We start from the raw sequence: 14,167 nt of genomic DNA, 5'->3' as shown, positions 1-14,167 counted from the left end.
GAAAATATTGGGAAAGATATCTTAATTACAAAAGCTTCAAATTAGTATAGCTAGGGAAAAACCTAACCAAAGAGGCAGAGAACATATAACAATGGAAGCTTTAAGGTGTATGTTGGTTTGTATATCTTTGGACCAAGGAGTGGCACCATCTGAAGGTGTGGCCTTGTTGGAATAGGTGTGACCTGGTTGGAATGGGTGTGTCACTGTGGGTGTGGGCATAAGATCCTCACCCTAGTTTCCTGGAAGTCAGTCTTCCACTAGCAGCCTTTGGATGAAGACGTAGAACTCTCAGCTCTACCTGCGCCATGCCTGCCTGGATACTGCCATGCTCCCACCTTGATTATAATGGACTGAACCTCTGAATCTGTAAGCCAGCCCGCCCCAATTAAATGTTGTTTAATTAAGACTTGCCTTGGTCATGGTGTCTGTTCACAGCAGTAAAACCCTAACTAAGACAGAAGTTGGTACTGGGAGTGGGGTATTGCTGTGATAGGCCTGACCATGCTTTTGTTTGAAAGAATGTGGATTTTTGGACTTTGGATTTGGAACTCAATGGAATGCTTTAAATGGGGTTTAATGGGTCATCCTAGTAGGAATATGGAAGACTTTGTTGCTGGGAGTAATTTGAACTGTGTTGACCTGGCCTAAGAGATTTCAAAAGAGAAGAATTTCATTATGTGGCATAAAGACTGTTTTTGTGGTATTTTGGTGAAGAATGTGGCTACTTTTTACCCTTGTATGAAAAGTCTGCCTGAGGCTAAGGTGAAGAGACTTGGATTAATTGCATTAATTGCATTGACAAAGGAAGTTTCAAAAAAGCCCAGCAGAGACTTTGTTCTCTGGTTAGGTCTCACAGAGAGAAGTTTGAACAAGCATAGCAAGCTTAGAAAGGCAAAATATAAAATACATGGTTTGAGTATTAAAGGAGTACCAGGAAGTGAAATGGAGCAAAATCTTGTGTTCTAGGAGATAACAGATTAAGGGAGTGGGACCTTGGGGCAAGATTCTACCCAGCTTAATTAGATCCAGGCATGGGTGGTACACACTTTTAATCAAATGCTGATCTCTGCATTCAAGGTCAATCTACAGAGCAAGAACCAGGATAGCGAAGCTTAGGCAGTGAAGGATTTAGAAAACATAAAGCCAGTGTTAATGTAATAGTACAAGGGGATTATGTTCTAGATCCTGTAAGCAGCAGAACTTGGCAGCTTCAGCCATGTGGCTCTGGCTCTAGAGTTAAGAATGGAAGGAACTACTGGGACAATTGATGCTGGTTAGCTGGAGCTAAGAGCAATGATTAAGAAGAGACCAGCATCACTGAGTTGAAATCTGGAAATTGTTTTCTGGGAGCACAAACAAGCTGTGTTCCAATGATACCCAAGGTTGTACCTCATGCTGCGGCTGGACTTGGTAATGTGTACGAGTCACTCAGGTGGTACTGCTTGTGAAGGAATGAAGGGATCACGGAGAGAAGCTGAGGCTTAGCACTGTGAGAGGCCAGGGAAGGCCATTGGAGAAGGTGAAGCCTCAGCTGTAGTTGATGGCCCAGGACTGAATGGGGCATGCAAAGGATTTGAGGCTTGCCACCCTGAAGAGAGCCTATGAGAGGCTATTGGTGAAGCCTACTTGGAGTGGAACACCCCAGTGTATTGGAGATGTCAGTACCACAGGATGATCACCAAGAACAGCAGCCGAAGTGGAGTGGATCAACCTGAGCTTAGAGTGCTACAGAGGGCAGAGCTGGAAAAGTGATGCCAGCCCTTAGGAGGAGTCCAAAAGATCAAGTGGAATCCCAGACACTGAAACAAGGAGCTGTAACATTGCAATTGCCTTGAAGACTCAAAGATGTTAAAGATGCCAGAGCCATGGGATACATGCTGAGGAAAGCTGCTAACAAGGAGAAAGCAGTTTGTGCAGTCAACAAAGATGAAAAAGGAGTGGAGATCTGAAGACCGCTTTGACATCAGCCATGGAGATGCAGAGTTTGGAGTTTGCCTAGCTGGTTTCCTGCCTTGCTTTGGGGATTACAGTTAATTAAGTTGAATGAATCTCAGAAGAGACCTTGAACTTTGGACTTTTAACATTGTTTCTACTGCTATAGACTATGAGGACTTTGAAAGTTGGACTAAATGCATTGTGCATTATGATATGTTTAAGTATGGCCCCCATAGACTCATGTTTTTGAACAAGTCTATGGGGACCAGGGAGTGGAATGTGATGGTTTGTACATCCTTGGACCAGGGAGTGGCACCATCTGAAGGTGTGGCCTTGTTGGAATAGGTGTGACCTGGTTGGAATGGGTGTGTCACTGTGGGTGTGGGCATAAGATCCTCACCCTAGTTGCCTGGAAGTCAGTCTTCCACTAGCAGCCTTTGGATGAAGACGTAGAACTCTCAGCTCTACCTGCACCGTGCCTGCCTGGATACTGCCATGCTCCCACCTTGATGATAATGGACTGAACCTCTGAATCTGTAAGCCAGCCCCAATTAAATGTTGTTTTATTAAGACTTGCCTTGGTCATGGTGTCTGTTCACAGCAGTAAAACCCTAACTAAGACAAGGTGCTATAAAAAGAAATTGAAGAAGTCATTAGATGATGGAATGGTCTTCCATGATGAAAGACTGGCAGAAATAAAATTGTGAAAACGGTTATACTGCCAAAAGCAATTTACAGAGTCAATGCAATTATTTTATTTTGTGGAACAATTTGAGGAACTATGTTGCTAGCTCTTCTCTTATAATCTCATAGAATCCAACTGTGACTCCACTTTGTTCTGGGCATCAAGATGGATCTTGTTATTTGGCCTAAGCTGGTCTGTAACTTGCAGCATTTTTTTTCCTTGCCTCTGTGTACATACTGTGGGATTTTCAGGTGTCATCACACCCAGATCTGTATGTCATATATTAAGTTGTGTTTATTTCTGAAGTAAGGAAGTTTCAGTATTTGGTTCTTATTCATGTCCTTTCTGATATATTTTTCATTAATTCCTTATACTTAGTTGATTTTTTAAATTTCTTCAGATCAACTTTGGTTTGAATTCTACCTTATCAGTTATCAGAATGGCTACATCATCTTGGCTTCCATTTGCCTTATAAAATGACTTTCATTTTTTACCTCTTATCTGTGGGATCTTTTGCTGTGATGGTCATTTCTTAGAGACAGCAGATAACTGGATCTTATTTCTTATATATTTGGTTGTGAGCCTAGCCTTTAATGTCTGAGCCATTTCTCCAGCCCTGGATCTTTCTTTCTTTCTTTCTTTCTTTCTTTCTTTCTTTCTTTCTTTCTTTCTTTCTTTCTTTCTTTCTTTCTTTCTTTCTTTCTTTCTTTCTTTCTTCCTTCCTTCCTTCCTTCCTTCCTTCCTTCCTTCCTTCCTTCCTTCCTTCCTTCCTTCCTTCCTTCCTTCCTTCCTTCCTTCCTTCCTTTCTTTCTTTCTTTCTTCCTTCCTTCCTTCCTTCCTTCCTTCCTTCCTTCCTTCCTTCCTTCCTTCCTTCCTTTCTTCCTTTCTTCTTCCTTCCTTCCTTCCTTCCTTCCTTCCTTCCTTCCTTCCTTTCTTTCTTTCTTTCTTTCTTTCTGTCTGTCTGTCTGTCTGTCTGTCTTTCTTTTTCTGATCAAGGGTCAAAATTTTATTTTTAGCTCTGCCTTTATAGAGGCAAAACCCAGAGAGCCATCCTTTGTTTCAGCTGTATTTTGTTTCAAAGCAAGCCCAGTGGTCGATCAACTCCTCAAGGCTCTGGTAGGGAAATGCAAAGATTAGGCTAAAACCTTTGGAGGTTTGTTTAGCATATTCAAGATTGGGGGAAGGGCACACTTCCCCCCTTACTACAGTAAAACATTTTCAGTAGGTCTTAATAGTGAGTTTTCCATTCTGCACAGAATAAAGGCCACCTTCCCTTCTCCAACCAGGTCTTCGGGCCTCTCCATAAGTGGTCCATGCTTGTGTCTGTAATTACTTTCTATGGGTCTCTCTTCTGTCCCTTTTCTAATTTGTTCTCCACCATACTGAAATTCTTCTGCTTTTCTGACCTGGTAATGTATCCCTTTTTCTGAGTGTTTTCCTTGTTTTTTTGTTTTTGTTTTTGTTTTTCTGATGAAAATCTATTTAGGCCTCAGCTATAACTTTAATAAAACAACGGGTTATTTTATAGGCAGATTCTAGACTTTATCTTTTTAAATGTCTTCATGTTAAGTTGCTAGTGCCTATCTATCATCTACCTATAATACTACCTATCTAATCTTCTGGTACCCTTACATTAGAATATATCTATATTATCTTTTTTTATTACACATATCTTACTAATAAGGGCCTTTTTGTTATTTAGTGTTCTAGCACTGAATACATTGCAAGCATTCAGTGAGCATTTATGAAAAAGATACAGAAAATTCTATTGCCTGTTTTTCAAACTGAAACATTCTCAGTATCAGTTTTAATGTTTTCTCCTGCATCATGAGATTTATATATAAATTTTATTGCAAAAGACTAAAGAGAATGGACTAATTTGTATGTTATATGATATATGTGTTTAATAACTGGAATGAATATTAAATATGGTGCTTATGTATGTGATAAGACACATAAGTATATATGTATATATATACTTATGTATACATATATTTATATATAAATATGTATATATATAAAAACTGTGGATTGATATAAGGTTTATATATTATCTCAACTAGACGGATATATATATATATATATATATATATATATATGTCTCAACTAGATGGATATACATATATATGTCCATCTAGTTGAGATAATATATATTATATATCTGGATATATATATATATATATATATATATATAATTACATATTTTATGTTCTCAATGTTGGATTTTTAAGTTTAAGAATATTTGACATCATAGGATATTTCCAACTGTAGGTTCTAATATAGAAATTTCAAGATTGTACCTGGAATTTGATATTTTTCAAGTTCCCAAGTCAGGGATGGGAGAGATGGGTCAGTTGTTAAACAGTTTATACCACAAACATGAGGATCTTTCTTAAGATCCCTACTACTTACAAAAGAAGCCTTGTGGGGAGGTGAGCTCCTGTAACTCTGTTACTAGAGACAGAAACAGGACTCCTGGAGTTAACCATCAGCTTCCAAGCAGAATTGGTGTGCACCACTATCCTTGAAACTGAGGTAGAGAACAGTTAAAAAAAAACAACAGCACTCATCTTCAACATCTAGCTTATACTCATATGTACATACATGCGCATACAACAATGTGGACAGATACATGTACACTTTCAATGTGTGCACAAAGTTACCGAGTCATGAATATGATACTAATTTCATCCAGCCATTTGAGTAGCAAGGAACCAGTAAGACTTTGTACACAAGCATGTCTGTACCTTGGAGCCATAAGGGAACACTGAAAGTGTGTATTCATAGACTTTATGTTCAGATATTTTGGGTAACATATGGCGTAGATATCAGGGTTTTTTAAAACCTTCCATGGCATGAGTACTCCTGGCCTTGTAGAGAGATAATAGTTGACAGAAAGTGAGCATAATATATAGGGAAGAGAAGTTTATATGAGAGTCTTTTCTTTAACCTATATGAAAAGCTACTGTTAAAAATAGTCCAGAACTGGGGGGCTGGTGAGATGGCTCAGTGGGTAAGAGCACCCGACTGCTCTTCTGAAGGTCCAGAGTTCAAATCCACATGGTGGCTCACAACCATCCGTAATGAGATCTGGCACCCTCTTCTGGAGTGTCTGAAGACAGCTACAGTGTACTTACATATAATAAATAAATAAATCTTAAAAAAAAATAGTCCAGAACATATTGTCGTTTCACCTTTGGATATATCTGTTATGAACATATTGTCATTTCATTTTCAGATATATCTGTTATGAACATCTTATCATTTCACTTTGGGTATATATGTTATTAACTAAAGTAGTTATCCTCTGAGAAGGCAAATATGGCACCTGCGCAGTGGATATGCCCCTGTTCCTTGCTGTGGAATAACTTAATACTCTTCAGCTCTTTCAGTGACAAGAGCAAAGAAAAGAATCCACCATGTGCTTTTACATTCTTGTGAACATGATGGCCATACGTTGCTCATCTCATTCTATTAACATGGCTTCCTGGAGGCTGTCTAGCTTTATGGGAACACTGAACTAAGATTGCTCTAGGGAAATGTAAGCACGGCCTTTCTAAGAAGAGATGATGTGTGGAGAACGAGAAGACTGCAGTTCATCTCTGTACTGGCTAGTTTTGTGTCAACTTGACACAGGCTGGAGTTATCATAGAGAAAGGAACTTCAGTTGAGAAAATGCATCCATGAGATCCAAAATCAGGAGAACCTATGAGAGGCTATTGGTGAAGCCCAGTTACAGCAGAAGACAGCAGTGTTTTGGAGATGCCAGTATCATGAGATGACCACCAAGAACAGCAACAGCAGTGGAGTACAGACATCTGGAGCCTAGAAGATAATGTGTGTGCTACAAAGGGCAAGGCTGGAGAAGTGACCCAAGCCCTTGGAGGAGCCCAAAAGATCTTGAGCTGGATCCCAGACATTAGATGGTTGGAGAATGATTTTTGCCTTTGATTGTGACTGTGCCCTGATACTTTTCCCTCTTGAAGGAAGTTTTTTAGTGAAGCCCACAGTTAAGAGACTTTGAATTTTAAAGTACTTTGAATTTTAAAAGATATTGGATATTGAATTTTAAAAGATACTGGATATTTTAAAAGGATTGAACTTTTAATATGTAAACACTGTGGGACTTTTAAATTTGTTTAGATCTTGGGGATGAATAAGAAACTAAGGGTTGAGGCTTACTAGTGATGTGTTTGTGTGTCAAGCTGACAAGGGGTCAATTGTACTGGCTAGTTTTGTGATAACTTGGAGTTATCACAGAGAAAGGAGCTTCAGTTGGGGAAATGCCTCTGCCAGATCCAGCTGTAAGGCATTTTCTCAATCAGTGATCAAGGTGGGATGTCACCTGGTGGGTGGTGCCATCTCTGGGCTGATAGTCTTGGTTCTATAAGAGAGCAGGCTGAGCAAGCTAGGGGAAGCAAGCCAGTAAAGAACATCCCTCCATGGCTTCTGCATCAACTCCTGCTTTCTGACCTGCTTGAGCTCCAGTCCTGACTTCCTTTGGTGATAACAGCAGTATGGCAGTGTAAGCTGGATAAACCCTTTCCTCCCCACTTGCTTCTTTGTCAAGATGTTTTGTCCAGGAATAGAAACCCTGACTAAGACAATCTCCAATAGATCCAAAGGGAAGTCAGAGAGTCATCAGACTGAGGAAAGCTCCATTTAGCCTGAACAGAGTGGGGAGGAAAAACGAGAAAGAAGCTATATCTAAAGTATAGCAAGTTTCTGATTTGGAAGTGTTTTTTCAATTGAGTGTGAACTCAATTCAGAAAAGAGAAAGGAACAAAGCATGGTTCTGGCTACTAACTGGAAGAGATCAGTGTCCTACTCATCCAGTCTGTAAGCATTTGATAAAAACCTTGTTTGTCACAGGTGGCACTAGGTGAAGCTGGCATAATGGGTGACCTTTCTGGACCACTCTGAACATTTAGAGGAATGCCTTTGGAAATATTTGGGAAAGCTATTCTGGAACACAGTGACCCCAGCTACTTTCTTTTTCTAGGTCCCTGCATGATAAATTCAAGTCATTTAGCTGTATGGATACATTGTCCAATAAACAGATAAGAACTATTATGGATATAATCTATGCTGCTGCTGAAAATGATAGTGAGATATCTTTCTTATGTGCTTAGAAATCAGTTGAATAAAAACAATAGAGTCTCAGTGGGGGATATGTGAGTAGTCTATACTAGTAAGAGTTTATCTCTAGGAGAAGTGTGTAGGGAATCTCACCATCCCTAAGCTGATTTGACACTTTCCCATTAATACACAGGTCAAGTGGGAACTGGAGGAAAGGTTGAGTTTCTCAAGGTGGAGCCAAAAACAAAAACAAACAAACAAACAAAAAAACCCAAAAAACAAAAACCAGAAAAGAACAGAGATCTTCCTGAGAGCAGCCAATGCAGGAAAGAGAATTTCCAACCATGACTGAATAAATCACCATTTACAAGACTTGAAAGATGGCAGAGCTGTAGGGAAGAAAGATCAGTTAGAACAAATATAATTCATTTTGAACAAATCAGAGCTTCTAGAGGGGACAAAGAATAAAGAGAAAAGCAAGGATAGATTTAAAGTTAAAATTGACTTGTATAACTGAAAAATTCAGTATATAAATGGAGAGAAATATAAATTTGAGTTAAAAACATTAAGACCAAATTGAAGAAATATGTCAAAGTAAGGAGGGAAGTAAATATTGAACACGTATAATTGAAAATATGAAGCAGTTAATAAATGGATCCAAAATAATTTTAAAAAATACAAAATAAAGACCATAAGATTAGATTTAAACAGATATGAAAAAGTAGTCCATAAGTATTATTTTATCTGAAGAAGATTCAACTTATCATTTGACAAGTAAATTCCAGACAGTACTGATGGGCTCTTTGCTATATACCAATGTTCCACTGCCTAAGCATATTCTGGAAAAACCTCCCAGCTGGTAAGCATCTATTCAATGTATAGCTAGTCTGTAGAGGAGATAAAGGGGAATTGATGGTGGATATCTTATTCACAAATGAATTCAAGGCAGAAAAACTGTCACCAGTTGACTAGGAGAAAGCAGCCAGTCCCTCAAAAATCCAAACCCAGCTGATCATTATTAATTCATTACGACAAAAGACTTGTGGGAAATATAAATTGTAGGGCTTTCCTTAAGAGAGTAATTTCACTTATAATCTCAGTAATTCATAATTTGTATCTCACTAAATAATACCTGAAATTTTTGATAAAGATTGAGAAACGTGGACAGAATAAGATTAAAAATTCAACTCCAAACTATAGTCAAATAAATGAATTACAAGAACAATATGAATTTCTTTTCTTGTCAAATGTAAAAATACTAAAACCAGTGCAGTTGCAACCATGTCAACACAAAATTGTTATATGATATGCAAATCATAGAAAAATGTAACTATCCAGAATAGAACTAATTCGTATATAAAATTCTATTTCAAATGTAGTCAATGCAATGGATAAAAAAAGAACTATTTATTAACCTATGAGCTGACTACTTATCCTAGAATAAATAGAAATTACCATTTAAATCATACAGATAAATTAACATTAATTCAAAAGATATGATTAAAAATGTTAAGAAACTTAAGTAACCAAAACAGTTACATTTAAACTAAGATCGAGAAAATAAAGATATAAGAGACATTAAACTATTTGATTAACTAACAATTGAAATATTCTTAAGGTACAAAATAAACTGTGGATATTTAAATGCCCCAAATTAAAAAAAAATAATGCATGTTTCACATAAAGAGCTAGTACTTCTAATCTGTCAAACTCATTTTACAAACTGAGGTAAGAAAAACAATGAACATTAAAATAGGTAATCTTGTGTTGAGGGAAATATTAAAAAATGAACCTGCCAACTATCTGCATGGCTGGACCATGTTCCCATGCTCTGCTGCTGCCAACAACTCTCTCCAGCTAGCTCCTGCAGCATTTGGTTTGCTTGTTCTGGGAGCCACTAGTTCCCTCCCTGCTATAATCCCCTGGAACCCGCGGTCCCACACTCCAGTAGCATAACCCCCCGCTGTGTTTATTGCTGTGTTCCCAGCTCTCTTTCACTCATCCCTGGTGCCATACTAGTTCTTCCTCAGCCATAAACCCATGTAGTCAGCAATTCCACATTCCAGTAACTAAATGGAACCACCAACCTCTTGATTGCATATCACAATACCCAGTAACCCAGTAAAATCAAGACTCTTAAAGCTTAGTTAACCAATCAGAGTTATGTATCATTAAAATCACAATTTATTGTATTGATACCAATACAATAATTTCAGAGCAAATTGATTTTGAAAAAGTTTATCCCATTATTCTAACCTTTATGATATCATAACCTGTGGTTGGTCATAGCCATGCTGATTCACGACCGCCATCATTTTTCTTCTCCTCTACCCTGTGGATCTTATTTCTTAATGTAGTTACCTAGTCTGCATCTTTTAATTGGAGACCTAAGGCAAAGTATAATTAGAGTTAATATTAGAGATGTTTACTAATTCCTTTAATTTTGCTGGTAGTTTTTTGTGGATTTTTTGTTTGTTTGTTTGTTTGTTTGTTTGTTTTGTTTTTTTGTTTTTTGCATTATTTTCCATTCTTTTAGTTAGTAATAGCATTACGAGTTTTCTGGTTTATTGTGCTGGAGAACATTTGCTTACCCACTTCTCTCACAAAATATGTTAATAAACCTAACGAAGGAGGTAGACAGAGAAAGCTTTAAAACACTGAATAAAAGAAATTTAAGAAGATTATAGATGAAGGAAAGACGGTCCATGATGAGAAATGGGCAGAAATAATATCACTCTTGTGTATAGGGGAGATAGAGGGAGAGAGGAGAGGCTATGCTTTGTTTTGCTCTGTTCTAATGAAAATGTAGCTCTCTAGCTTGAATTCATAGTTTCTGCTCCTTTAGTACTGTTCCTACTTAAACTCATGCTTCTGCTACCATGAAATTGGATAGGCATGGAAACAAAACAACAAAACAACAACAATAAACCATAAGTGAAGAATATAATGAGATTTGAATCATAATGCCTGTTGTGTTTTATAAAAAGATAGTGAAGGAAGACATATGTTTGGTGGAGGCCTGGTAAGGTGTGGGGGAGTGGGTGCCCCTGCGGGGGCCCTGCTGAGGCTTCCCTTCCCCCGAGGGAATAGTCACATAGTATAGTATAGAATAGAGTTTATAACATAGTATAGAATAGACAGTACAGTATAAAATAGAGTTTATTCCAGGCATGGAGAGAAGAGTTGAGAGAAAGGCACAGAAAGAGAGAGAGAGAGAGAGAGAGAGAGAGAGAGAGAGAGAGAGAGAGAGAGAGAGAGAGAGAGAGAGAGAGAGAGAGAGAGAGAATGAATTAAAGCGTAGAGACAGACCATGAGCTCATGGAGAGAGAGGGGAAGCAGTAGCAAGATGAGAGAGCAAGAGCAAGAGATCAAGAGAAAAAGGAAGAGGAGAGAGCAAGAACAAGAGAGCAAGAGAAAGAGGAGGGGGTACGCAGTCCCTTTTATAGTGAGTCAGGCCTACCTGGCTGTTGCTAGGTAACTGTGGGGCAGAGCCTAGACTAAATGCTAACAATATCCTTTTCTCTTGGTGGTCAGCCTGAGAGTCTTTGGACATGTCTTGCAATATCATCTCCTTTTTGGGTCTCTTGTTTATTGCTCTGTGGCTTTGAAATTGAGAATCTCCATAATCAAGTGAGCCAATATCCTAAAATACCCACTGTCTCACATGCACACTCATTTGTATCCTGGTTCTGTTTCTTTAAGAAAACCATTACAGATACACATTTTGGCTTCTGACTTCCTGCTTTAGAGTGTAAGAATTGCTTTTCAGGTTTGGAGTGAGAGGTCTCTTTCTAGAGTTGACTCTCCCTCTGCTGTAGAGCTAGCTATGATATTATTGTCATTCTGGTTGTGTTAGATCTTAGTGTGAGAGACAATGGAAAACTCGGGTGGTTCTTTAAACTCTGTGGTTTTCCTCAATTTGGCTGCTCATGTACACTTTCCAACTTGCTCAAGCATGTTCTTTAGGTTGCTCAGGCTTTATACCTGCTTACTGTGAAATAGTTAGACGAAGTGTAATTGTGTTACCAGTAATTAGAGCCTATGTTTTTATATTTTAAAACTTTAAATGAACTAAAATAGCCAGTGGTTACTTTTCTCAGATGTAGTTTCCCATCCTGTTTTAAATCCAGTGATCTCTGAGATCACTGGCCACATAAACAGCTATGAAAATAGGCACTGAACACATACCCTGATTAGTCTGGCAGATGGAAGACATGGGTTTTCAGTTGGATAAAATATAACTAAATTCCAGCACAATTTCTGTAATGGCTTTCTTTTTGTAAAATGAACTAATTGAAAAGAAAAATAAAGAGCAAAAGTACTTTAAAATAATTTTGGAAAATAACACATGGTTATTGTGTTAACTGAGTTATGACAGCTACTTCTAGAAGGTTTATTGTTTGTGACTCTTAATATGGTTAGCTCATATTTCAACCCATTTAACATTCATAGCAGCAGGGAGGTCCTGCAACTCTCATCATTACTGATAAACAGTTGAATTCTAGAATTGTTACCCAGGCCAGAATTGTTTCTTTTGGTCACATTCGTAATGAGTGGGTAGACATTGTCTATATGCACACAATTTTATTAAAATCTGTACTCTTTATTTGTACTACACATTTTGGCTTCTGAATTCCTGCTTTAGAGCATAAGAATTGCTTTTAACATAAATGTGTAACATTTAAACTACTTTATATTGAAAGTTATAAACAGAGATTATTGGCTTGTTTTTTTGTTTGTTTGTTTTTAGTTTTGTTTTGTTTTTGAGGCAGGGTTTTTCTGTGTAATTCTGGTTGTCCTGGAACTCTCTCTGTAGACCAGGATGGCCTTAATCTCAAAGATCTGCCTGCCTCTGCCACTTCAGTGCTGGATTAAGGACATACACTGCCACTAATTAACCATAACCATTATGCAATGCTGATAATTGCATAATAAAATATTTAAAAATTACAAGACTGAATAAATCTACTAGAAATATTTTATTATATTATTTAATACATTAATATCATTATTTTAATTTAACCTATTTAAACACAAAACAAAGAATTAAACAATTTGGAATTTGAATCCTTCATTCTAGTTTAAAGTGGAGGTCACCAGCACAGTCTTTCTAAGACATTGCTAATCTTCATTGAGAGTCTGTGTTCTCTGACATTTGTATTGGGAAATAATGCACTCACTGTTCACAGAGCAAAGCATAGCTGATTAGAGCCCTCAATTTTCACTTTTCCTGCAATTAGAAATGGTCTCCTGGAAATTTGCTCTTGTAGAAAAAGTTTTGTTCTACCAGTGGGTCCCTTGGGAGCTCATTAGGAAACTCTCAGACAATCATATTATTAAAGTGCTACAAATGTTTTAATAAGGTCAGCAAATGCATAATTGCTAAGGTTCAAAACTGTCCTCTGAAGAGGAAGGCGATTCAACAGGTCACATGCTAATTCCCAGAGTTCTCCCTGAGGGGCAGCTTCCTTGTTAAGTAGCCCTGATGCCTCTGTCTCAATTTTGCTTTATAGTTCCAGCAATAACTCCCAGAAGAGGCCTTTGGGAGTGAGCCACTTAATAACAATAGTGAGATAAACTCTCAGAAAGTTCAAGCTCTCCTTAGGGAAAAATAAATAGGTGACTGTGCACAAACCCCCAGTCATTTCTGTTGAAAACGGAAGAAAATTAAAGAAACCACAAAGCAGCTTACTTTTTCATTAAGGTTATTATCCCGGAATGAATATGAATTAGAACCTTATTGGTAGGAAATGCATACATGTATACAGAAGTTTGTGTAAATATATGTATCACTATACCAAATGAACACATTTTATATATGTGTGTATGCAAATGTGTACATGCACTTATTTATTTTCTTATTCATTTATTGCATTTAGTATGTTATTTAGATACACTAAAGAATTGTTATAACAGTTGTGCCATAATTATTTCCTGTTGATGTAATAAGATACCCTGAAAGGAGCTACTAAAAGAAGGAATCACCAAACACAGACACTATTGTGGATGCCAACAAGTGCTTGCTGGTAGGAGCCTGATGTAGCTGTCTCCTGAGAGGCTCTGCCAGTGCTTGACAAAAACAGAAGTAGATGCTCACAACCAACCATTGGACTAAGCACAGGGTCCCCAATGAAGGAGCTAGAGAAAGTATCCAAGAGTTGAAGGGGTTTACAGCTCCATAGGAAGAACAGCAATATGAACTAACCAGTACCCACAGAGCTCACAGGGACTAAACTACTAACTAAAGAGTACACATGGTGGGACTCATGACTCTAATATATTCAGGAGAGGATGGCTTCCTTGGTCATCAGTGGTAGGAGAGGACCTTGGTCATGTGAAGGCTCTATGCCCCAGTGTAGGGGAATGCCAGGGACAGGAAGTGGGAGTGGGTGGGTTGGTGAGCAGGGGAATGGGGGAGGGAGTAAGGGGAGGGGGTTTTCTGAGGGAGATCAGGAAAGAGGATAACAT

This window comes from Mus caroli, unplaced genomic scaffold (genome assembly GCF_978045245.1).
Source record: "Mus caroli unplaced genomic scaffold, Mus_caroli_1 scaffold_18, whole genome shotgun sequence".
In the NCBI taxonomy this organism is placed as follows: Eukaryota; Metazoa; Chordata; class Mammalia; order Rodentia; family Muridae; genus Mus; species Mus caroli.
This window is presented reverse-complemented; position numbering follows the sequence as displayed.